The sequence below is a fragment of the Tamandua tetradactyla genome, chromosome 3 (assembly GCF_023851605.1).
Source record: "Tamandua tetradactyla isolate mTamTet1 chromosome 3, mTamTet1.pri, whole genome shotgun sequence".
Lineage (NCBI taxonomy): Eukaryota > Metazoa > Chordata > Mammalia > Pilosa > Myrmecophagidae > Tamandua > Tamandua tetradactyla.
The window spans coordinates 107,686,444-107,711,990 of NC_135329.1; the positions used below are offsets into that span (position 1 = coordinate 107,686,444).

General features: G+C 39.1%; 2 long non-coding RNA genes across 2 annotated transcripts in view; one reads left to right on the forward strand and one right to left on the reverse strand.

The window, feature by feature from the left end:
* Positions 1–25,547, reverse strand: part of LOC143677588 (uncharacterized) — an 85,167-nt gene that overhangs the window by 11,621 nt on the left and 47,999 nt on the right. Inside the window, exon 2 of the long non-coding RNA XR_013172697.1 lies at positions 751–813. This is a non-coding gene — a long non-coding RNA (uncharacterized LOC143677588). The remainder of the gene's footprint in view (positions 1–750; positions 814–25,547) is intronic.
* LOC143676287 (uncharacterized) lies at positions 14,501–22,902 on the forward strand. Its single transcript, XR_013171974.1, has 5 exons — positions 14,501–14,539; positions 17,891–18,092; positions 18,962–19,056; positions 19,410–19,617; positions 21,359–22,902. It is a non-coding gene; the product is annotated as an uncharacterized LOC143676287 (long non-coding RNA).

Sequence of the window (25,547 nt, forward strand, 5' to 3'; positions counted from 1 at the left end):
AAGAAACAAAGAAATGGGAGATAAGGGGGTAAAACTTTGTATTTTAATATTATTATCTTAATATTTAAGATATACAGTATGTTTTATTATGAGGGGAATGATTCAGTAAATTGGGAATCATTTAAAGTGGGAAATTGATGATGCAGGGAAGATATGGAGTAACTGCAGGAGCAAACTCCTTGAGTGGGAGAGAAGAATTATGACACAACAAATGTCAACACACTTTGAAAATTGTAACATGCTAATTCAAGGAAATTCTATTAGGAATAATGCTCTCTAGAAGGAAAAATTCTGCTCTGACTTTTTTGGAGTTTATCCCTAACAATTTAAAAGACAACAGAGTGCATTTAAAATTTCTAAGATATGATTTCAGACAATCCTAAACTTTCCCTAGCTTGGGGCATAGCCTCAACATGATATAATTTAGATTGGGGGAGCCCAGGTAGATTTAGCAGCCCTGAAAGCACACCAAAAGTGCGCCGTTTCAATGTTAATATACTTGTAGGGGTCTTCTGCCTGGTTAAAAAAAAAAACTTCTCAATGATTTCTTTCGATTACAAAATAAATAAATATGCCATGATCAATATGCATAATTATTCATATAGCAGTGGGAAGATGTCTCTTAGACATTATGGCAACTGTATTTCAATAGTGCACCCCTGGGGTTTCCCCACAACCTCTTTACTAGTTCCTGGGTTACTTCTCTCCTTCTACAGAGGGATAATTCTATATAAAGTGGATTATACTCACCCCCTCATTTGACTCCCTGCTTTACTGTTCTATGGTATCAACTTCCAGCACTTCTGAAAGTCTCTGTAATGCCAATGTTAATAATTAACATCTTATTGACAAGTTCAATGGCAGTTATTCAGGCTTGATTTGAATAATGTGGTTTATTTCATACCTTTGACAACTCCTTCCTTATGTTCCCCTTAGGGAGCATAAGGCACTGCCCTGTGGCACTGCCCTTTTCTGGTTCTTATTTTATTGGCCACTCCCACTCAGTTCCGGTCCAGATTTCTCTTCTGACACTTTTTATCGATGTTACTTATCTAGACCCAGTGCTGACCCTTTAAAATGTTTTCACTAAGGGGTATGAACCATGCTGTAGCTTCAAACAGGATGTGCCTACAACAGAGGCACCTTTTATAACTAGTCCAGACCCTCTCTTGAGCCTGAGAATCACTCCTCACTTCCCCATAGAAAGCCTGCACTTAATACATACTTTTCTTGAACTCATTCAACAAATTTTCACTGATCACCTGCTAAATACCACACACTCTTCTATGTGCTTGGAATACATCACTGAACAAAATAGAGATGCTTGTCCTCAATGAGCTTACATCCCAGAAGAAAAACGACAATGGTCAATAAGACTATTAAATAATTTAATTATATAGTATGACAGAAGATGTTAAGTATTATGGTTAAAGAAAAAGTAAAGCAAGGAAAGGAGGTTCAGAGATGTGTCAAGGAGGACAGGGTGAAAGATTAAATAGGATGGTCAGATAACCCTCACTGAGAAGACAGGACAGGGACCTGGTTTTAGGGAAGTGAGAGAATAGATACACCTGTCCCACAGGCACCTCAAATATAATAAATCCCAAACCTCCTCTCAACCTGCCTGTTCCCTAAAATTCAGTAAGTGCTTTCTATTCACTCTTTCATGACGATGGCTATAGAAGTATATCTGCTAACATGGGACACACTGGGGAATAAAACTGTGGCACTATAGGCATAAAGTAGCACAGCTTTAGACCTGGTCCCATGTCTGCCACGCAAGACAGAAGTCTGGCGGTCATCCTTCCTTTCTCCTTATCCCTCAAGTTTCCCTTTATCTTCCCAGTAGATCCCCAAATTCTTTTGGCATCACCTCCAAACTGTCTCTTCACATCCATTTCTGCTACCACTGCTGCTTTTATTCAAGACCTCAGTATTCCTTACCAGGACAGTCACATGAGCTCCACAATGTTCCCTCTGACAATTGGTCTGTCCGCCTTCATGTCCATCCCTTACACCTCAGATAGAGTTTTCTCAAACACTCAAATCCAATCCTGACATTTACACAGAGAGCATATATAGAAACTGAGAAGGGGAGGCCCTTGTTGGTCCTGGGCCGCCTCCCCTGACAGCTGTCATCTACTCTGTCACCACACAGGCTGAGCCTCCCCATGGGCTCCTGCTACAATGCCGGCCTGCTGACAGCCTTCCCGCCAGGGTAAGAACACCTGGGGAATCAGCCAATTTATCTTTGAAACCCACCACTTCTGCAATTTCAAGTCTAAAACGCAGTGCTTCACAAAGATTAAATGTCCATTATTGTCCTTAAGATGTGGGAAATTAAAAATATATCAGATCTCTCTATATTTCCTATTTCAGCCCAAATGAATCCAATTAGGTTTCACTGCAAACTATAAAATACTCTAGGCCTATTTCCTCTTTAAATTGATTATAAATGTTGATGCTCTTAAGTATAAGTGCAAATTAATCTAGGGAATTCCATGAAATTTTATTTCTTAATTAAGCAATTTAAACTAAATTACTTAACTGAAATGACTACTCTGGCTCCTAGGATTGTTCAAGGTCAGACAAATGTAATCAAATGTAACAGTGCTTTTTTCACTTGGCATAAACCTGTTGGTCAAACTCACTTAACTGTCTTTGACTTGTGCAAGAGGCGGCTGCATTCTTGAGCTGGTTGACCTCAGGAGACTGGAAACAAGATTATAGGAAGCAAGACCAGGTGACAACATTCATGCCAATTGGAAGGGGTTCTGGAAAATAGGAACATGGTTTCCACTGAACTGAGAAAGAGCTGGAAGCTTAGACTGTCCAGAAATTTAACTTTCTACTGGTATGCATCTGGCAGCGCTCCAGAGAGCTCAATCCATTTGGCCAGCCAGATGGACTAGTGTTGGCAGCTTTTCAGCCTTGGGAAGGGAAAAATCCCCAAACAAAAATATAGCTAGAGAAGACTCTGGCGTTGTAGCTAAATAATGGGGAGGACTCGTGGTCTTACAGATGAGGTTTTCACAACATTGTCTGTGCATTTCAGACATTCCAACTGTTTTCTTTCTTGATTTTTTTAAATAGCATATTTATCATAGGTAAAGGATAAGATTACTTATCTGAAGCTCCATGCTTTTGGCAGAAAACCTCCATAATGTTCAGTTACTCTCTCTTAGAGGAAAAAAAGCAATTTCTAGCCTCTTTTTGAGAAAACATAGGAAGTAATACCAACAAAGAATATTGATAAGAATCTAAACTGAGAAAAGATCATTTGGAAATGCAAATTTCTGTGTTGTCAACAAAGAAATTCAGGCTAAAAGGATGGACTCACCAAAGAGATGATTTTTTTCTCACTTAAGAAGACTTTCCCTTCTCTCACTTTTTAACACTATCAGTCCAGTTCAAGTTCCCCATTCGCTGGAACAGGAATTCTATAGGTCAAGTGATGTATCGGACAAACAATGCTTCTAGCTGAAGTGCATTGATCACCCTTCAGCTGAATTGCCATATCTGTTCCTTAGTTAAATGCTTGGATGAAGGCATGACATCAGATGGACAATCTGAACATGTTTCATCAATCTTTAACAGTTTGTTGAAGGAAGAACAGAAAGATGGAAATTCATTCTAAACAGCCATCCCAATTGATGCCTTTTATAATTATGGGCTTCTGAAATTGATCTCTCTATATATTTTAGCTTACTAATCAATGGTTTCTTTTTCAGGAAATTGTGTGTGGTGGTAGGGGCATACAAAGTGAGTAAAAAAAGTTGTCTTTTACCTATAGTTCTTTCTTATCAAGTACCTTTTAATTGTTTTCTCTTTTAAAAATATATATATAAATACCTCTGTTCCTCACTTTTTTTCTAACAAATGGTTTGGCTCCCACTCTGTGCTGGATACTGCACAGGGGGATTTGTGTGAATCATCAATAAATAACCTTTTTGTGTGTGTGAATTCCAATTATTCCATACAAACCCTCTATACTTACATTAACCAATCTTCAAGTTCCCTCCATTATTCCCAGCTTGACAAGATGTCAAGTTTCAGATCAAATATCATAGAGAAGAGAGTTCCATGTAGAAAATTTCCAGTTGAAATTTCGTTTTTGTGGTGGCTGGGTCACATTTAGCCTGGCCTGTTTGGAGAGCTAGGTTTCTTAACCCAATCTCAGCTCTTCATTCAGAAATATTTGGAATTTTTCTTTCTTTATTTCAAGTAACACACTTTTCTGTCCTTTTATGTCAACTGCATTTTCAGAATCAATCCATTCAACTCATATTTCATGTCATTTTTTGCACCCTATCCTTTGCCAGCATAGGCTTAAATTCTTGATAAAATCCTCAGAATCTGATGATATTCTAAAGTTTTTTTTGAAGGTTCATTATTTTAAATATGTTTTCCACCAGAGTATGAACTCTTTGTTTCTTATGCTGCTTTCTTTTATTGTCTTTGTGAAACAATTCCAGAGTACCAGAATTGGAATTCCTCTGGCCCAGGCCCTGGCAAACATCCCTGGCAGATGTTTTCAGAGATAAAAGCAAGCTTGCTGTCCTCAAGCCCTCAGCATGTTTGCAGAGTGGGCACAATTTGACCTTATACCATTACCTTACTTTGCCAGAGACCTTGTGCCCTTAGTCATCTTTTTGTAGGCCAGAGCCTGCTAAATTTGCTACTTTGATGTATGCTAATTTATTCCAAGTGTTTCTACCTCAAAATGATCTCTTCCCAAGTCCTGAGCAACTAATTATAGTAGTTGCTAGTACCAATTCTTATTATTAATAATAATTATTATTAATTTTAAAACAGACCTGAATAAAGCTTATCTTAGCTATATTTTTGGATAATATAATCTCATTAGAATAATATATTCTGAGTTAGGAACAATTGCTAGGTTTAAAATCTACACATTTTTAACAGAAATTTCATTGAGATAATTTTAGATTTACATGAAACCACAAGGCATAATACAGAGATATCCTATGTTCCTTTACCTGGTGTCATGGTCAGGTTCATGTGTCAACTTGGCCAAGTGATGGCACCTGTTTGGTTGGGCAAGTGCTGGCCTGTATGTTGCAATGAGGGCATTTCATAGAATTAGATCATGATCACGTCAGCTACATCCACAGCTGATTCCATTTGTAATCAGCCAAGAGGAGTGTCTTCTGCAATGAGTGATGTTAATCTAATCACTGGAAGACTTTAAAGGAGGATTCAGAAGAGACAGGCTCTCTTCCTGCTTTGGCGGGTGAGCCTCTCCTGTGGAGTTCGTCCAGCCCCTCCATCAGAATTATCAGCCTCACAGCCTGCCCTATGGATTTTGGACTCTACGTTCCCATGTTTACATGAGACACTTTTACAAATTTTATATTTACGAATATTTCCTATTGATTCTGTTTCTCTAGAGAACCCTAACTAATACACCTGGTTTCCCCCAATGATAACATTTTTTAATTATATCATAATCAGGATATTGGCATTGATACAATCCACCAACCTTATTCATATTCCTCAATTTTACTTGTGCTCCTTTGGGTCTGTGTGTGTGCGTATGTGCATATTCTATACAATTTCATCACATGTGTAGATTAGGTTCACATATCTACTACAAGAGTTATCTCCCTCCCAGTACACCTATCTGTAAATCACTTCTCTGTTCTCTATTTCTATAATTGCATCATTCAAAGACATTACATAAGTGGAATCATACAGTGTGTAACTTTTTGAGATTGGCTTGTTTTTTACCTAATAGAATTATTCTGAGATTCATCCAAGTTATTACATGCAATCAATAGCCTATTCCTTCTTGTTGCTAAGTAATATTCCATAATATGAATGTGCCAGTTTATTTAATCATTTACCCACTGAAGGATAGCTGGTCTGATACAGTTTTATCTATCATGAAAAAAAGCTGCAATGAACATTTGTATATGGGTTTTTGTGTGAAAAAGTATTTTCCTTCTTCTGGGGAAAATGCCCAGCGTGCAATTGGTGGATTATATAGAATACATAATTAATTTTATAGGAAACTTCCCCTTTTCCAGAGCAGCTATATCATTATATCCCTGCCAGCAATATATGTGAGAGATCCCACCCTTGTCTGTGTTTTCTTTGGTGTTGCCACTTTGTTTTATTTTGGCTATTCTGATAGGTATGTAGTGCTATCTCATTGTAATTTCAACTCATATTCATCTAAGGTTAACAACATTGACCATTTTTTATATGCTTATTTGCTACCTGTACCTTCTTTGGCAAAACGTCTATTCCTGTCCTTTACTCACTTATAATTAGATTGTTTTATTTTGTTACTGTTAAGTTTGAGGGTTCTTTATATATTTGAGATGCTAGTCCTTTGTTGGATATGTGGTTTGCAGATACTTTCTTCCTGTCTGTATCTTGTCTTTTCAAAGTCTTCATATATGCTTTGGAAGAGCAATTTCCTCTTATGGATTGTGTTTTTCATGCCAACCTAGAAATATTTTAGTATTTTATTATATGTTTATATTGTGTTAGCCAAAGAGCACCTTTAGGAGTTGTTAAATTGCAGTATATTCACACAATGAAATACTAATATTATACAAGTAATGAAAGCAATCGTTCTTCATTACAAATGTAATTATAACAAAGCAGGCAAACACAAAAGAATACATGCTGTATGATCCCACTTACATAAAGTTAAAAAAAGAGTCAAACATGTTGTCAAAGGTCAGGAGAGAGATTACTCCTTACAAGTGAGTAGTGGCTATGAAGTAGCATGAGGGATCATCTAGAATACTCGTGATGTTTTGTTGTGTTACCTACATCCACCAGACTGAATAAGTGTGCTCAGTTTGTGAAAATTCATCAAGCTATGTACACTAAGGGAATGTCCATGGTTTGCATGCTGTACTTCAACTTGAAAAATAAAGATACCCAAGAAGAATCTCTGATTCTTTTATAAGATTTGGTAAGCATAGGAATCACTAGCATAAGAATTACATCAGAACAGTATCTTGGGGTCAAAGTATTTCTGTTAACCTTTGTTTTACTTCATCTCAATGACTCTACTATATCCATTCCCTCCACTTAAGAAGAATGGGCTCTGCAGTATGGCAAGAACCTTTTGAAATTTTACCCCCATCGTCATCAGTTCCAGGAGCATCCCACTTAGGAAATAGTTCTACTTAGGCACAAATCATTTTAACTCTAATCTGTGACAGTGTTTGGAGATATCTCCAGGTGTTCTGGATATAAATTCAATAATCTGCAGAGATATGCATTCTGTGTTTTGAAAAGTGGCTTAGCCTTTCAAATCCTTAAAAAATAATTTTTTTTTAACCCTATTAAAAAAATTCAATTCTATTGAGATACTGCTTACAGGTAAATCATACCTTTAAAATACATCCATGTTAAAGGTATGATTCAATGCATTCTGGCAAATGTATTCCATTGTGTAACCACCAATTACAATGTAGAACATATCCATCTCCCCCCAAAATCTTTCTGTCTCTGGAGGTAAATTACCCACCTACTCCTGGCCCTATGCGACCACTGATCTGCTTTCTGCCCCCACTGATTAGTCCTACTACAAACTACAGTTCTAGAATGTCATAGAAATGGAATCAATCAGCATGTGCTCTTTTTTGGTTTGGCTTCTTTCACCCATGATATTTTTCAGATTCATCCATGTTCTTACATGCATTGGTAAGCGCTCTGCTTCTTAGTGCTGCTGGCATCCCATTGATATACCACAATTTGTTTATACGCTCACTGTGGCTTCTGTCCGCTTTCTTTGTTTCTCTATTGTTAGCTGTTTTAATAAATCTGCTGTAAACTTGTCTGCACATCCTTTTGCGGATACATCAGGACTGTTTTGCAAGAAGAAATATAAAAGGCACATTCAAGGACAAAAGTTTAGATGCCAAATGGAAGAAACAGAAGCAGGTAATATAAATGAATGATGCAAGCTAAGTATAAGATAAGGGGGAGTGGCAGGGACTATAGCAATTTGCCACAAATCCAGTTTTTAACTCTTGTCTTATAGAAATAATGTTAAGGATACTGAAGTGCTAATAGACCACAATGTCAATAGAAAAAGTATTATAGGCCATTTCATTCCTTGGATCAAGTAACAAACAACTCTTCAGATTTTTCCCTCCCACAGGCTTAAGCATCATGACACCCAAATTAAGAAGTTTAGACAGCCTACGTTTGAATTCTTGATCCACATACACCTATTAAATATGTGGCCTTAGACAAGTTTCCCCACTTTTTTGGAAATATCAGTTGTTGTTTTGTTTAATTGTCCAAAAGGTGATAATATCATCACCCAGTCATTGCATGATGATAGAATATTAAAAAAATGAAAGTAGAGCTGGAATTAGCCCAAACATTCTTTCCCTTACTTTGGCATAGCCTGCATTTTTATTGTGTGTCTTCCAGTGCCAGCTCTGTTATGAGGCATGGTACTGTAATTACCTCAAGAAACTGAGACAAAGAGAGATTGAAAGCCATATGCTGAAAACAGAAAATGAGAACAGGAATTTGCCAGGCTTTTCTCTCAAAGCACAAGCCAGCAGCATAACAATTTTCAGTAACCTTAAATGTATCTCTATACTTGAAAAGGGCTAGAGCACATTTTCAGGGAAGCTCACTTTGCTCAACTGTGCCAGTTTGAAACTGCTGTATATCCCAGAAAAGCCATGTTCTTTAATCCTGATTCAATATTGTACAGTGGTGTGATGGTTAAGTTCAGGTGTCAACTTGGCCAGGTGATGATGCCCAGTGTCTGGTCAGGCAAGCATTGACCTAACTGTTGCTACAAGAATATGTCATGGCTGGTTCATTAAATCATCAGTCAGTTGATTGCATCTGTGGCAGATCACATCGGCAATCAAGATAATCCAATCAGTTGGATTTGATCCAATCGGTTGAAGACCTTTTAAGGAAGAAGAGAGGCTTTTTCACTGCCTCTTCAGTCAATGAGCCTCTCCTGTAGAGTTCATCAAGACCCTTCATCAGAGTTGCTATCTTCACAGCCTGTCCTATGGATTTTGAACACTTGCATCCTATGGTTATATGACATACTTTTATAAAGCTCATATTTACAGATATCTCTTGTTGGTTCTGTTTCTTTAGAGAATCCTGCCAAATACAGGGAGGATTGCTTTTTTGTGTGCTGTATCACAGGATCACATTTCATTATTTTTCCATGTGAGTATCCTGCTATTGCAGCACCATTTGTTGAATTTTTGTTTGTTTGTTTTGCTTGTTTGTTTTTTTGGGGGAAGTTCATAGACCAGGAATTGAACCTGGGTCTCCCTCATGGCAGGCGAGAATTCTACCACTGGATTACACTTGAACCCCCTTAAGTGGGCTCTTTTTTATTAAGTTATTTCCATGGAGATGTGACTCACCCAATTGTGGGTAGAAGCTTTTGATTAGGTGGTTTCCATGGAGGTGTATCCCCACCCATTAAAGGTGGGTCTTATCCACTTAGTGGAGTTCTTTAAGAGGGAACCATTTTGGAAAAAGCTCAAAGCTGACACAAACAGAGATGTTTGGAGATGCAGAAAGAAAATGATCCCGGGGAGCTGTTTGAAATTAGAAGTGAAAGGACCAGCAGCCACCAGTCACATGCCTTCCCAGCTGACAGAGGTGTTCCAGATGCCGTTGGCCTTTCTTGCATGTAGGTTTCTATCCCCGGATGTTCTAGTTTGGTCATTTTTATGGCCTTAGAACTATAAACTTGTAACTTAATAAATTTTCCTTATAAAAGCCAACCCATTTCTGGTATATTGCATTTCTGGCAGTGGTAACAAACTAGAACACCAGCCATGTCAGCTTCTGCCACTGACATAATCTACAGTTCCAATATGCTCATAAAAAGCTGAGGCAAAGCTTTTCTGAGAACTTGACTTTAGTCAAATCTAACCATGCTTTCACCCAATGTGTCTCCCCACAAGACTATAAATGGAGACACTATATTCTCCAGAACTGGCACATAGTAGGAGGGACTGTTCTTACAGTACATCTTCAACATATTGCTCCTCACCCTAACTTATTCAGAATAGCAACCTGCCCTGACCCCTCTTCACTATCAGAAACTCTGGAAAGATTCTGAGGATGTTCTGTGTGCAAATGAGCAAATAGGCCCAGATTGGATGCAATGCATGTTCGTAACTTCCCCATAAAACTGGACCCCATGAAGCATTCAAGGCATTTTCTAATTTTATGTTTTGTCTAATTCATATCAAAAGTCAACAAACCTGTTCAAGTACCTACTATGTGCCAGACATTATATTAGTGCCTGGGAAACAAAGATGAATATGACAATCCATATCCTTAAAGTGATAAAGAAAGACTCGAATAAGTATTATTCAACGCCATAAATACTGGAAGAGAAATATTCATTTTAGTTGAGATTCATTTTAAGTGGGGGGAGAAAGTGTGCTGGGGAACACACTCCCAGTGATGATGATGAATTCACTACATTACTTTTCAGCACAGGGAAGTTAGGGCAGAGGCGGGCGCATCTGAAATAACCTAGCCAGTCAATATAAGGACAGGTTTTTGCTGCAGGGTAAAAGTGGTAAAGTGGAAGAGGGAGCAGAGGCACATACCCTGGCCATCCACCCCAATGCAGGTTCCTTAAATCTCTAAACTGCTCACTCACACCCATGGTTTAGAAAATGCAGGGTTTTAGAGACAGAAAACAGCAATGCTGCTTCTCCCTGCCGGGTCTGCTGGGGTTGTGCCAAAGCTGGCCTCGTAGTTACTGGGGCTGAAGCTGGCCATTGCCAGCCTTGAGCCCCCTCCCGGGAAGGCATAGTAGACAGAAAAGAATTTTTAAAAGTTCTGTGTTCGTGCAAACAGATCTGTATATCAGCAGAGAGTTATCAAGGTTAATGAGAAAAATTATCTCATCACAACCATCCCCGGATGGAAGTGCGGGCTCCTGAGCTGCAGCCTCTCTAATCTGGGAGCGCCAGGCTTCATCCATCAAAGTCACTTCTTCTGCCTTCCCCAGGGAGTGTAGCCCCCACCTACTTTGGGGAATGAAACCTCTCCAGGAGGAAAGGATCCCCGCAGGGGGCTGCGACCAGGGCATAAGGAGGTTGCTGGCTGCACAGGAAAGTACAAAAGAGAGCTAGGAGCTGTCCCTCCAAAATGCCTGGGGCCTTAGAGAGAGCCAAGAACTGAGGATACCCAAACAAGTGCCAGGGGAGGGAGGGAAATGTGCACCCCACAACACACATTCATGTGCACAAACACATCCCACACATATACACTCATCCCATCACACATATGCACCTACTACTACTATACACACACTGAGTCACAGACACACTCTGTGTCCTTCTGCCATTTGTTTGCATTCTCTAGTCCTTTTCTGGAAATAACAACTGTTCAGCCAGACCCATTTTCATAAACCCTTGTCCTTATGGTTCTTTGGGCAGGAGCCGGGAATCTCCACCTGCAGCCAATCTTGTGGGTAGCAAATTTTCTGTTTTGTTTTGTGGTGGTTATTATGGTAGTGTTGGTTTAGTTTTACTTTGTTTTAGGAAGGCAGGAGGCAGCACAGATGTAGCCAGGAAAGCCACAGGTTTTGCAGTTGGGCTATGCAACATGCAATGTAGTTGCCAGCCTGTGCATGCACTCACAGTTCCAGGAAGAGGATTCTTCAGGCCCCCTGCACTCACAGCCCACCTCAAGTGCAAAGTTCCTGCCACTGACTTACTTCCATAAGTGAATGTCAAGCCTCCTACCAGCAGGAGGTGCGATGGTTGATCCTGACCTCTTCTCCAGGACATGCCTCCCCTATTCCTTACAGTCTACACATGCCTCAAGTCCCGCCCTCGGTAGGAAGCTTTAGCCTGCACTGATCATTCCCCTCTGGGCATTCTGTAACTTTACAACTCTTTTGTGAATTATGAACAGTTCATAATTTATATCAGCTAGTATTCTCACTAGATTTCAAAGATGTCAGTCTTAACTTCTCCAGCCAGCTTATAAGCAATTGCAGGGCAGAGTCAATATTTCAACATATTCTGGCATTGTGCTGGTTTGAAAGGTTGTATGTCCCCTAGAAAAGCCATGTTTTAATCTAAATTCCATTTCATAAAGGCAGAATAATCCCTATTCAATACTGTATGTTTGAAACTGTAATCAGATCATCTTCCTAGAGAGGTGATTCAATCAAGAGTGGTCGATAAACTGGATTAGGTGATGACATGTCTCCACCCATTTGGGTGGGTCTTGATAAGTTTCTGGAGTCCTATAAAAGAGAAAGTATTTTGGAGAACGAAAGAGATTTGGAGAGAGCAGAGATGCTGCAGCACCATGAAGCAGAGAGTCCATAAGCCAGTGACCTTTGGAGATGAAGAAGGAAAGGGCCTCCTGGGGAGCTTCATGAAACCAGAAGCCAGTAGAGAGCTAGCAGCTGACGTTGTGTTCACCATGTGCCCTTCCAGCTGAGAGAGAAACCCTGACTGTGTTCACCATGTGCCTTCTCATTTGAGAGAGAAACCCTGAATTTCATCAGCCTTCTTGAACCAAGGTATCTTTCCCTGGATGCCTTAGATTGGGCATTTCTATAGACTTAATTTGGCCATTTTCTCAGCCTCAGAACACTAAACTAGCAACTTATTACACTCCCCATTTAAAAGTCATTCCGTTTCTGGTATATTGCATTCTGGCAGCTAGCAAACTAGAACAGGCATAGTCCCTCAGATTCTGGCAAATGCAGGGAACTGGATTGGAATTATCATCTTAAGGTCAATAGATTTTATAATCATCATATTTCTTTTTTTTGACAGTGGCTTTGTTTAAGAAACTCCCTATTTTCTAAATGTTCTATGTTTCCATGTGTTGCTAAAAAATTTTGAAGATGGTTCAGACTTATGAATTGTCCTGCAAGCATAGAACCTTCCTTTACTTAATTGCCAATATTATTGAGTGGTGAAGGCTTTGGAAATGGGGGAGTCTCAGAAGCCTGATCCCTAATACCAGAAGTTCACCCCAGTGATGACAAACACTCTCCTTGCACCAGGAGGACAGAGACATGGTTTCCAGGCATATGATGAAGTAAAACAACTCTAGAAAAATCCTAGGCAGAAGATTAAAAATAAATAAACAGAAAGATTCAAGTGCTAGAGAAAATGCAGAAAAAGAGGTGTACCTTTTTAATGTTGGTAGGGTAGCAGAATGGGGCCTCCCCTTGATAATGTAGTGAATCCACAAGAGGCTAAATATAGAGTTACTGTATGATTAGGCAATCACATTATTGGGAATATACTCAAAAGAACTGAAAGCAGGGACTTGAATAGACATTTTCACACTGACATTTATGGTGACATTATTCATGACACCCCATGGATGGAGGTGGCCCAAGGGTACATTGGCTGAGAAGTGGAAGGGCAAGCTGTGGTGTATACATATTATGGATATTGTGCAGCCATACAAAAAAACGAAGTCATGAGGCATGCAATGAGGTGAATGAACCATGAGGACATTATGTTGAGTAAAATAAGCCAGAAACAAAAAGTCAAATAATGTATAGGCTCTTGTAGAAAATACTCACAAGAAAATTGGGACCTAGAATGTAAGCTTTTATAGCAGTCATGTTTATTCCTGAGCTTTAAGTGTTATTTCTAAATTCTGAGATGCTGTGCTATATCCTGGAACTTTGGATATCTGTGTGACACCTAAGACTCAGTTGGAGTTCCGTAGCTCTGAAAGTCAGCATTCTAACATACAGTAACCTTTAAAGAAGCTGAAAAAGAGATCAGTCTTCAATGAGAGATAAGAATGAAGCTGATCTGGTTGGGATTAAGGTAAATCAGAATACAGTGTAAAGGATGATATTGTCTGTAGTTTAGAACTTCACCTACTGTATGAGATCATACAGGAATATCAAAGGAATAAAGGTCTATTTTGTCCCAAACCTAAATTTTCTATAGCACACAATCTAACTTAAACTGTCTGTCCAGTTCCTGTCTGTCCTAAAAGCATGGAGCCTAGACTTGGGAACAAGGTCTTGCAATTCCGTGTAGCTAAATATAATACCCACTTACATTCTAGAGTATGTTGAGCAGATAATTAAAAATATATATATTGGCAAAATCCCTTGTAGGACTGGAGAAAAATTGTGGAGCTATTAAACTTTCCCACCTGGGAAATCACTGATATTCTCTCAAACAGTGGGATCTCCCTAGTTAATAGGCCATGCCCTTGATCTTGAAGCTTGCTCTTATGAAACTTATTTCTGTAACAGAGAAGCTAAGCCTACCTATAACTATGCCTAAGAGTTACTTCCAGAGAACCTCTTTTGTTGCTCAGATGTGGCCTCTCTCTAAGCCCAACTCCACAATAAAATCATTATCCTCCCTCATATGTAGGACATGACATACAGGGGTGAGTCTCCCTGGCAACATGGGGCGTGACTCCCAGGGAGGGTTGTGATGACAAGTAAGGAGGTGGAGGGTGGGGAGTGGGGAGTGGGGAGTAGGGGTGGGGGTGGGGTGAACCAATTTAGATAGAGGAACTAGAGAAGGTAAGGACATTTTAAGTGAGACCTAAAGGGTGAAAAGGAAGAAGACTTAAAAGAGAAAGAAAAAAGGATGTTTTTAAGGTGGAATAGTTGCTTTTGTTAAGGTCTATAGTCATGCTTTATTCAGGGAAGCTGCCTAAGAAATAGGAGTCACAGTTGTAATCACTAATACACATTTATTGTTCCTATCATTTATTACTTGTTGCAAATAAGGAACCTGAGATTCAGAGAGGTAAAGTGAAAGGACTGAGATTCAAACTAGGTCTAATGGACTCCAGGGGGTGGGCCTCTTCCACTTTGCTGAATTGTATGTAAGAAAGTGGAGCATGGCTCAGAGCCCCCTAACTCCAGGACCTGAAAAACTGCTTAAAGAGGGTATTCTACTGTTGGTGTATCTGTAAGTCAAAATTTAAATAAATCACAACTATTTCACTTGTGAAAATCAAAGATATATACCATAAAGTACATTTGGGACTAGGGATGGCATCATAGACTTAAGTAAAAGCTTACTGCTATGTATTATGTGTTAACATTCCCCAGGCCCTGTCTTGATAGACAACAGGCAGCCATTACTGGCTCCCAATTTTCCTTCCTTCTTTCCAGACATTTTTTTTTTTTTCGCATGGGCAGGCACCAGGGATCAAACCGGGTCTCTGGCATGGCAGATGAGAACTCTGCCACTGAACCACCATTGCCTACCCTCAGACATTTTTTGAACACCTGTATATGCTAGATAATGTGCTAGAACTGGTTATGTATTTATACAGATAAATACTATGTCCTGTCCTAGAATTTACATACAGTACTTTGGAGAACAAAGAGAATGGTCAATAATGGTATGATAAGGAGAGTGCTGTGGTAGGCATCATAAAAGGATGGCATGGGGCATCTGACATAGATGAGGGGGGGTATTAGGGAGGGCATCAGCAAAGGCTCCTTGGAGGAGGTGATGTCCTGACTGTGTTCCTGAAACATTAGGTGAAGGTTAGAAGTGGAAGGATAGTCCACAAAGAGATAGTTTGGAACATTATGATAACTTCTAGGTGGCCAATATGGCTGGCCTAGCCATTGGGACTCTGGCTATAAGCAAGACAAAACATGGAAAAGCAGGCTAGTTTGAAAGGCACAAAGTTTCAACAGATTACATTTTACAATCAGGATCAGAAAACAGAAATGGGTCCTTTGAGCTGCCCAGTGGTGATGCTACATGTCCATTCACTCTTCCTCTCTGCCAGATGCTATTTCATGACTCCTCCTTTTCCTTCCAACTGCTACCTCTTCCCTCAGCTCATACTGAATTGATGGCCTTGCTTCCTAATTCACTCATAAAAAGAAAGAAATCAGAAAAGAACCTCTACAGATTCCCAACACCACATCTCCCCCCACTTCCGGTGCCTGCTCCTACATCTCCCTGCCTGGCCTCACAGATGGACTCACTGTGTTCCTGTCTAAAGCCAGTTCTCGCCACATGGGCCCTTCCGCCCATTCCCTCTCACCAACCATATTAGTAAGGGTTCTCTAGAGAAACACAACCAACAAGAGATATCTGCAAATATGAGATTTATAAAGGTGCCTCACACAACCATGGAAATGGAAGAGTCCAAAATCCACAGGGCAGTCTGTGAAGATGGCAGCTCCAATGAAAGGTCTGGACAAACTCCACAGGAGAGGCTCACGGACTGAAGAAGCAGTGAAAAAGTCTCTCTTCTTCCTTAAAAATCAATACTTTAGTTGATTGCAGATGTAATCAGCTACAGATGCAATCAACTGACTGATGATTTAATACATCAGCCTTCCAGTTTAGCAACCAACCAAGGAATATCCTTGCAGCAATGGTCAGACCAATGCTTGCCTGACCAGACAACTGGGCATCATCACTTGGCCAAGTTGACACCCAACCTAGCTATCACTCCAACTCAAAGCACCTTTCCCTTTGCTCTCCCAAAACATTCATTTTCCTTCTCCCCTCAATGATCATTCTCATCAACACACAAATATGCTGTTATCTTTCCCATCTTAAAAGTCCTTCTCTTGACCAACTTTCCCCACAAGCTACAGCCGTGTTTCTCCTCCTTTGTAACAAATCTCAAAAGAATTGTCTATATTCGTTGTCCCAATTCCTATTCTCCAAATTTCCTTTTTGAAACCCACTCCAAACAAAACTGTTATTTTGTTAAATTCAATGGTCAGTTCTCAGTCCTCATCTTAAGTGACCTATGGGCAGTCATAGAGTTACATGAATCCTCTTCTTAGGTAACCTTTCTTTACCAGGCTTCCAGGGCACATATTTTCTTGGTTCTCTACCTCACTGGCCACTACTTTTGTTTGTTTGTTTTTTATTTTTTATTTTGTTGTTTTTGATTCCACTTCTTTCCCCCAAAATCTTTATGTTAGAGTACCCCAGTGCCCTTGATACTCTTCTCTCTCATACTCATACCATCTATATTCTGAATCATATATATATACACATATATATGTATATACATACAAAACTCCCATCCTTTCCTATACACTCTAGCCACATATACACAGCTGCCTACTCAACATCTCCAGCAGGATATCTAACAGGCAGTCTTAACAGGTCCAAAATTAAACTCCCAGTCCTACTCCAAAATGCCTGCTCTAGCCATAGCCTTCTCTATCTCAAGTTATAGCAACTCCTTTTTTCTAATTGTTGAGGAGAAAAAACTCGGGAACAGCCTCTAATCATTTTTCACACCCCACATCAAATCCATAAGCACATTCTATAGCTCTATTGTCACAATCCAGCTAGAATCATATAGTTTCTGGCCATCTTCACGGCTACTACTTGATCAGAGCCACCATCACCTAGATTATTTCAAAAGCCTCCTAACAGATCTCTCTATTTTCACTTTTACCTTATCCCCCACTCCAAAATTGTTTGGAGCAAGGCTCTAGGATAATCTTCTTGAAACATAAGGAAGACCATGCCACTCACTCATTGCTCAAAACCCTGAATACAGCTACGTAAAAGGCACTGCCCAGCCTGACCTCCTTATCACCTTTCTGACTCATCTATTTTCTCCTCCCCTTATTGCTGCTCCTTGAATTTTCCAGCTGCACTTCCTCTTTAGGTCCTTTGTACTGACTGTTTCTTCTTCTGAGAATGTTTTCTTCTAGATATCCTCACAAATAACATCCTCATATCATTTATATTTTTTCCCAACTGTCAGCTTTTATAAGACCTACCTTGAGCACTCTACTTTAAATGGTAATTCCCTGCCCCATTGAGCATTCCTGATCCCTCTTATTGTTTTGTTCTACAGTACTTACCACCTTCTAATTTACAATACAATAATGCATGTATTGATTATATTTTGTTTATCTCTCCAGACCTCTAGAATGTAGGGTCCTCGAGAGTATGTACCACCTATGTGTACCTAGAACAGAATCTGTCATGTAATAAGCATTTAATAAATATTTGCTGAATGAATGAATGGTGCTAAGTTGATGAAGGAACTGAAGGATGAAGGCCTAAAAAGGACAGTATCCTTTTATATAGTGAGAAGATAAGAGATACAAGAGATTTAAGAAGGTAAATTAAAAGATCTGTTTGACCAACTGGATTTAGGGATAAATGAAGGATGATTCCTACATTTTAGCCTTGAATAGCTTTGTGTAGGGGGATATCATTCAATGAGACAAAAAGAATTTAGTTTGGAAACTGGATAATGTATTTGTCAATTGATTTTAAGCAGAATGACCCTATTTTTTGGTTTTCCAAGAAGAGTCCCTGTTTATACCTGATATCCAAGTATAGTTAATAATGATCCCCCCCTTTAACATCAAGAGTGCCTAGATCAAATAGCAAGTTACACAATCACCTTAATTGTAAGGAACTAGTCTTCAAGAAGGAAGCTAGGATTATTACTAGTAATTGAAAGCCTTGGGCAAATTGCTTCATGGAAACAGAAAAATTTACTCAGGGAGAGTTTGTAGAGTGTGAAAAGAAAGGAGTTAAAGGCAGAAGGGTTGAAGAGTTAAAGGAGGAAGATGAGCATGAAAAGGAGTTGAGAAAGGTCTTCCACAGTATTAGGAGGAAAACCATGGAAGGGTAGTACATAAAACCCAAGGGAGAAGAAACATCAGCAAAGAGAAAGTGAGCAATCTGTTCAGTGGCTGCAAAAAGATTGAATACAATGAAAACTGGGAACTCTTTAGTGGAATAGCATTAACGACCCTAGCAAGACTAATTTTAATAAAATATTAGGAAAAGTCCAAGAGAACAGTAAGTAAAGTAAGCAGTGAGAATGGAAAGGGAGACAGTGGAGATGTCCAGGGTGTATTATTTCTCTTTTTAAAACTTAGTATTGAGGAAAGAAAGAGATATGGTGGGTTAATAATGAGGGATGCCATTTGTTTTAAGATTTTGTTGTTGTAGTTTACTGTTTTTGTTTGTTTTAGGTAAAAGATATCTAAATATATTCAGAAGCAGTTGAAGATGACAGAGAAGAGATAAATTGGTGGATGTGGCTCCTGGCCTAGCTAGGAACCCAGAGGTGGGTCTTGGTTAGTTTATCAGAATCCTATAAAAGGTGAGAATCCTGTAAGAGGTGGGTTCCTCTGCTCTGCTCCTCCACAGGGCAGGTGGCATGAGGCAAGGATGGGACACCATGGGGCTAGCTAAGTGTAAAGGTGAGAGTGGATAATGGTAAGTCAAAGAAGTTGAGGGAGCCCCTCAAGAAGTCACCTGTTTTCTGTGACAAGAGAAAAGTGACATAAAAAAGCATTTTTTGAGTATGAAACAGAATGCTAAGCAAAGGTTTTGTAAAAAATATTTTTATTGAGAAATATCCATACATATACACTCCAACCATATTATGCAATCAACATCTTCTGGTTTCCTCTCCAGGTCTCTTGTTTTATGAAGTTCCAAGGAGGCATTTTCCTTCTTTATCTGCTCAAGTTGCTGGCTGGTGGACTCTGTGGTTCTCTTCTCCTTCTGTCGTGGTTCTGTGGTTCCCTCCTCAAAAGGAACTCTCTCCAAAATGTCTCCTCTGTTACAGGGTTCCAGTAAGGAGGAGTTTAATACCTGCAATTGATGAAGTCACTCTGTGGAGGTAACATAATCACATTCCCAACCTGTAGTACTGAATAGGGATTAGAAGAAACTGTTGCTTCCACAAGATTGATTCGGATTAAAACATGGCTTTTCTAGGGTACATAAATCCTTTCAAACCAGCACATATGGTTTGTAGTCAGACAAAACAAGTTCCTCATTATTTTTCTTCTTTTTAAGAATTGATTGGCTGTGGAATTATAACCCATATCAAACCCTGAAATCTAGTTCTACAACTAATTGTTGTGGTGTGCTTTGAAATTTATTGCTTTTTTGCATATATGTTATTTTTCACAATTAAAAAAGCCAACATAAAAAAACTGATTGGCTATCTTCACTTGTTTCCTCATTTACATTAAAATTTCCCCATAATATACCATAATAAATTGAGCATATATCTGATTATTCAGGATGGGTGTCCAGACATAGAATTAATAGACCAAAAGATAAGATTTTTTAATGGTGTTTTGAATATAAAGACAGATTGCACCCATTTTCCAAGTCTGAATGAGAAAATTTTTAAGCTTTTGATGTTCTTAAGGGTAGAAGAAGGCTTTTAATTATTTTTAATGCATATTTCTTGGATTATTTAGAATCTTTAAGTTGTAAAAAAACACATAATTTTTGTTGAAATTAATTGAACCTACAAATTAATTTTATAGAATTTTATGTTTTTACAAGTTTAATCCTTATATTATAGGACCAAAAATCTATACATCTCCATTTATTTAAAGATATGTTTTATTCTCCAGAGTAAAAATTTGTAGTTCTTTTTACAGCCCTTTAAAATATACATTAAGATTATTAATAATCATTATATATTTGATTTCAGTTCTTGTTTGGGAAGCCTTGATATTATCATGCTATTTCCAAGGAAACAAAAACTGCTTGTATGTGTTTTCAGTTTATCTCTTATATTGGAAGAAGACTTGAAGGAAAGTGAATTATCTGAAAAGTGGGTAGGGTTGAATATGTAAGAGAGAGGATAGAAGATTCAGGAGAGGATCCATTTCTATACAGGGATAGAATTATATAAACCTTCAGATGGTTCTATTTGATTCTCTTCAGTGGATAATCGATATGCCTTTTATTTTCCTTTTTAGACAGTTATTCCTTTAATTGAAGTTATTGCATCTTCAAGAGTTTGTGGTGGCAATGCCCACTATTCTTATTATCCAGTAGCAGATCATTAAATATGTTAGTTGGTCAAGAAACAAAATTAGAGTACACGGGTAGTTCAGTGGTTAGAATCGATTCCCGGATCATGCACCCCTCCCCCCCAAAAAGAAAAAAAATTAAGAGTACACAATAGGTAGGTAAAATCAGAGGAGAAGTAGCCCAAGTGTGTTAGAGGGAAGGGCTCAAGCCAATCCAGATAGACCTTATCTTTGGGCTAATCATGATTCAGAGAAGTGTGGATCCCAAACAAACAAAAAAGCCAAGCAAAGAGATTGTCAGAAACAGAGGCCAGGGTCCCAGTCAAAATCAGAAATATGTGATCAGTCTCAGGGAGTAAGGTGGATCAGAGCCAAAAACCATGAATGCAACTAAAGCATGGAAGAGTCAAGTCATGGTATTATGGCATTTTCAGAAGAATCCAAGACAGAGAAAGGAGTTGATGAGGAATCCAAAGAAAAAGAGAACTATGCTGGCAAAAAAAAAAGGTTAGTCCCCAGAAAGAAGATTAATACTTCTGGTCCTTAAACTCTCAGCTAAACATATCATATTTTTCTGCTCACCAGATCATGGTTTTCCTTTGGCTGCCTACCTCACCTACTTCTTGTCATCATCTTGAATTTGTTGAAAGCAGAGCAAGATTGTAACAATGGTTTTGGGCACCATAAAGACACTGGAAATCAAGTCATGTGTGCCAAGAGAGAAGAGTGTAGCCAAGAATGGAATTGGGTGTGTGTGTCAAGCACAAACTTTGTCTAGTTTACAGGTTTGCCAGTGGTGGTGGAGTGGAATGAGAGATTAGATTCGGAAAATCTGCCTTTGCTGCATATGAAGTTCTATAAAGAACACTTCACATCCAAATCGTATGTTAGTGTCTACAACGCTTCCAAAACCACAAAACCATGATCTCATAAATCATCTTCAGAATGCTCAGCACTAATCTGGGAAACTATAATTAACTCCATTTCACAATGAATGAAAACAAACCTGTGAAAGGTTTAGTGACTTATTCAAAGTGGCAAAGCTGGTGAGGTACAGGGATCCTGATTCTCGTCCTTCTGACCATCCGATTTCCTGTCCAGAATCCATCTACATGTTTGCTGATCTCTCAGTCCAGCCACTGGTTCTCAATCTTGTCTGCACATTGAAATCATGTGGGAGAATTGAAAAAAATATATATTGATGACTGGTCCTACCCCTTGAGATTCAGATTTAATTGGCATAACATGCCCAGGATACTGGGATTTCTGAAAGCTCCCCAGGTGATTCTCATGCAGCAAAGCTTGAGAACCTCTGCTATCAGACCTAAATAACTATAACTCTAATGACAAATGTCTTTTACAAAAGGTAGCCAAACTATCCCATTTCAAATCAGCTAGGGGCTGACTTAGGTAATTCTTTTAAGTCGTAGCAGTAATAAGTAACCGAGGTTCAGAAATCTATCCATCTTCTACTCCATGGAGCATTTTCTCCCCACCTCTGTTAGCAAGTAGTGTATGCAGAACTCAGAGGGTGGTAGAGAAATGATGACCAGGAGGCAAGATCACAAATCAAAGATACCTCAACCAAGACCAGACTAAGCTCAGGTGGGTGAAAGCAGGTTCATGCAGATTGGATGTTCAGAGTAAGAGTCAGCCAGTGGGGAGGAGCTCAGAGAACAAGGAGAGATGAACCAGGAGCAGAAGGAAGTCTGGCCTGGGGGGGTGATGGGACATGGTACTGCATGGGAAGAGCATTTATCTAAATTGAAAGTAAATTGCAGGTGCTCTCAAAACTTGCCAGGCTGGGTGAGCCAATGAGGGATGGACAGCAGGGATAGAACCAGAGAAAAGTATCCAACGCACTGGTTGTTCAGATATCTTGAGTGAAGAGAATATGTACAGAGCAAGGATGAAATGTTCTTTGCCCAAGTCAGAACTGGAATTGTCAGGAGCTCACTCCTGGATGGAGAGGTCTGTGATGTTGTTTCTGTAGGTAGGTGGCTTTTTGTCATCTCAGTCCTTCTCTGTTTTAAAGTGACTTAGGACCAGGGACTCATATATTAGAATAGATGCTTTCAGATGAGTACTTTCATGTCCTAGGTTGGAAAAAAAGTACATTTTTTTGGGGGGGGGGGGGAATAGTTGAAATAGCCCTATTGGAATCATACTCCAGGAATAAAAGAATTGGGAACTGAAAAAGCAACTCTCACATTATCATATTATCTCTATGCAGAAGGCACTACAAGTATCAAACCAACTTCCAAATAAACTTTTGCTTCCATTGCGGCAAGTTTCTTGAGAGCAGGGTTTGTGACTTATTCATCATTGTATTTGCAGCTTAGCACAGAGCCTACTTATGTGAATTGTTCAAACATGGGCCTGTTTATAAGCCTCACATTGCCTCTACGTAACAGAAAAAAGCAAAGCCTTGGATAGTTTCATGAACCCTCTATCCTCCCCCCTCTCTTATTTTGATGTGAGATAAGTTGAAGACTGAGTGTTTCATTTATCAAATATAAATCCTAGTACCAGAAGGTAATCTAAAGACTTCTTGCCTTCCTGGCTTTCTAATTTCTTGATGAGAAGAGACTTTAACTCACCTCTACTCCAGGGCATTCTACGACAAGCATCCTGTTCCACAGAATAAGCATCCTAGTCCTTGTACTGGTTTTTTCTAGGACAGATTGCCCTTCACCCGATTTCTCTCCTCCTTTTCTCCTTACCCTGCTTTATCAAAGTGCAGCCCTTTTTGTCTGTTCACAAAAGCGAACTTCTGAGCACTGGTTTGTGATCAAGAAGCAACAAAACTGTCTTCTTCCTAAATATATTTTTATATTTAGCTTGAAATTGTCACTATAAATAAGAAAAAGTATTGCTGATGGGGTTTTTCATGTGTGAGCTTTCTTTCTCTCTCCTTCTTTATTCACTCCATCATCCCCAGGCACCCAGAGCTGTGTCACCATCCCAAAACAAATGGAAGAGAGCAACCAATTACATTAAAATGCAATATAAAGAGAAGGAACAAGCAATTTTTAGCTTGAGCTTTCTGAAAAAATGTTCATAGCCCGGTGGCTGGTCAAGGGTAGGGAACAAATAAGCAAGTTATTTGGCTGTCATTTCACTTGAACTATTATGGGGATCTAAGTGACCCAAGAGAAGAATCTTGTCGCATCTTCTCTCCCTTTGAATAGTTTAGTTTTTGTCTGTGCTACTTATTTCAGAAGATACAGATTGATGAAAAACATCCCTGGCCAACTCCTAGAAAAATTATTCTAAGAACAGGACCAGTGAAGAGGGTTGCAATAAAGTGAACATAGAGACTTGAATCCCTAGTATTTTCTAGAAATGGAAGGACAGGAGAAGATAATAGTTCCCCTGCTCAGGAACTGTCATATACCTGCCAGTCTCCTTTAGAAGGGAATGTCACTAAGCATCAAGGTGACCTTAGAACCTAAAGATGTGGAAGGAAGAATAATCACACATTTAGCAGGCTACCTGCAAGCACATGGAGCAGGGGTGGTAAAGATGTCACATACATATTGCAATCTCTCTTGTCATGTCCATGGCAGGCATTGCTAATGAATCATAACCTTCTCTCCTCCACAGCCCAAATTTAGCCTCAAAATCTATTTCAACATGGTATGCCAGCACACTATCCATCAAATGGTGATCTAGACTTGATTTGAGTAAGCAAGCGCCTTCCCTCTCAACCTGAGCCTTCTGCTCCGTCTGTAGTTATGTTCACACCCCTTACCGTGATGGCCCCATTGTGGGCTCTGTCCCTTCTCTCACCATCACACCTATTGAACTTTGCTTTCTACTCTACCCTGTCACCCCTGCCTCATTAATATCCAAGTAAGAGTCCAAGGAGCAACTTTGTTCAGGAGGGAAAATAGAATGGAGTGAAGGTGATGATGAGAGAGATGGTACAGGTTTTTTTTTTCTCTCTCTCTAAACCAAGGTGTACACTTTGTCTTTAGATGCTCTACTCCATACTGACATCCTACTCTGCTGCTATGATGCCCCTTCCCAATATTTAGGTTACAGAAATATCAATTGAGCTTTGCAATTTTTATATGAAGCCTTCACACATGTATTCATATCAGTTATAACCACAATACTGTTTTGTGCATGTTTTTAATGAAGACTCTTGGTATATTCTATCCCTTTCAGTTCAGACAACTGGACTGAAGTTTTATCACACCCTCTGAAAATCAATTCCTGTAGGCAAGGTCCAATGAAATCCTACTTGTCTATGCTAACAGAAATACATTTGAACCCCAATATTAAAAATAATTTTGAATATATGATAAAAACTTTCCGTAAATCATACTTTTCTTCATAATGAGTGTTGTAGTTCCTGAAATAATTAAAATAAGTGCATTACCCATAAATACATACTGATTAGTTGACAGGCAAAAGGGGCTTAGCAGCTCACTTGAGTGCTTGAGGGATGTTTTTCTAAGATTCTCTGTTTTCAGAGGCTTCTGTCACTTAAATATGGTTTTTAAAACACAGAAAATTGAGGGTAGTAGAAGTATAGGAAAAGAATTCAACCTTCAGATAGGATCTAAGACTAAGGGTCAGTGAATTTGGCAGGTATTTACGGGTTCTGAAACTCTTGCCCTTCCCAAACTTGCCTCTTTAATTCCTAACACTAGATTACCCCTTTAAGTCAACTCTCCTCTCTGAAAGGATTCATTTAACAGTCATTATTTCATTACATTTTTTTGTTTTGTTTTTATTTTTTAATTTTTAGTAATAAAACCAATCA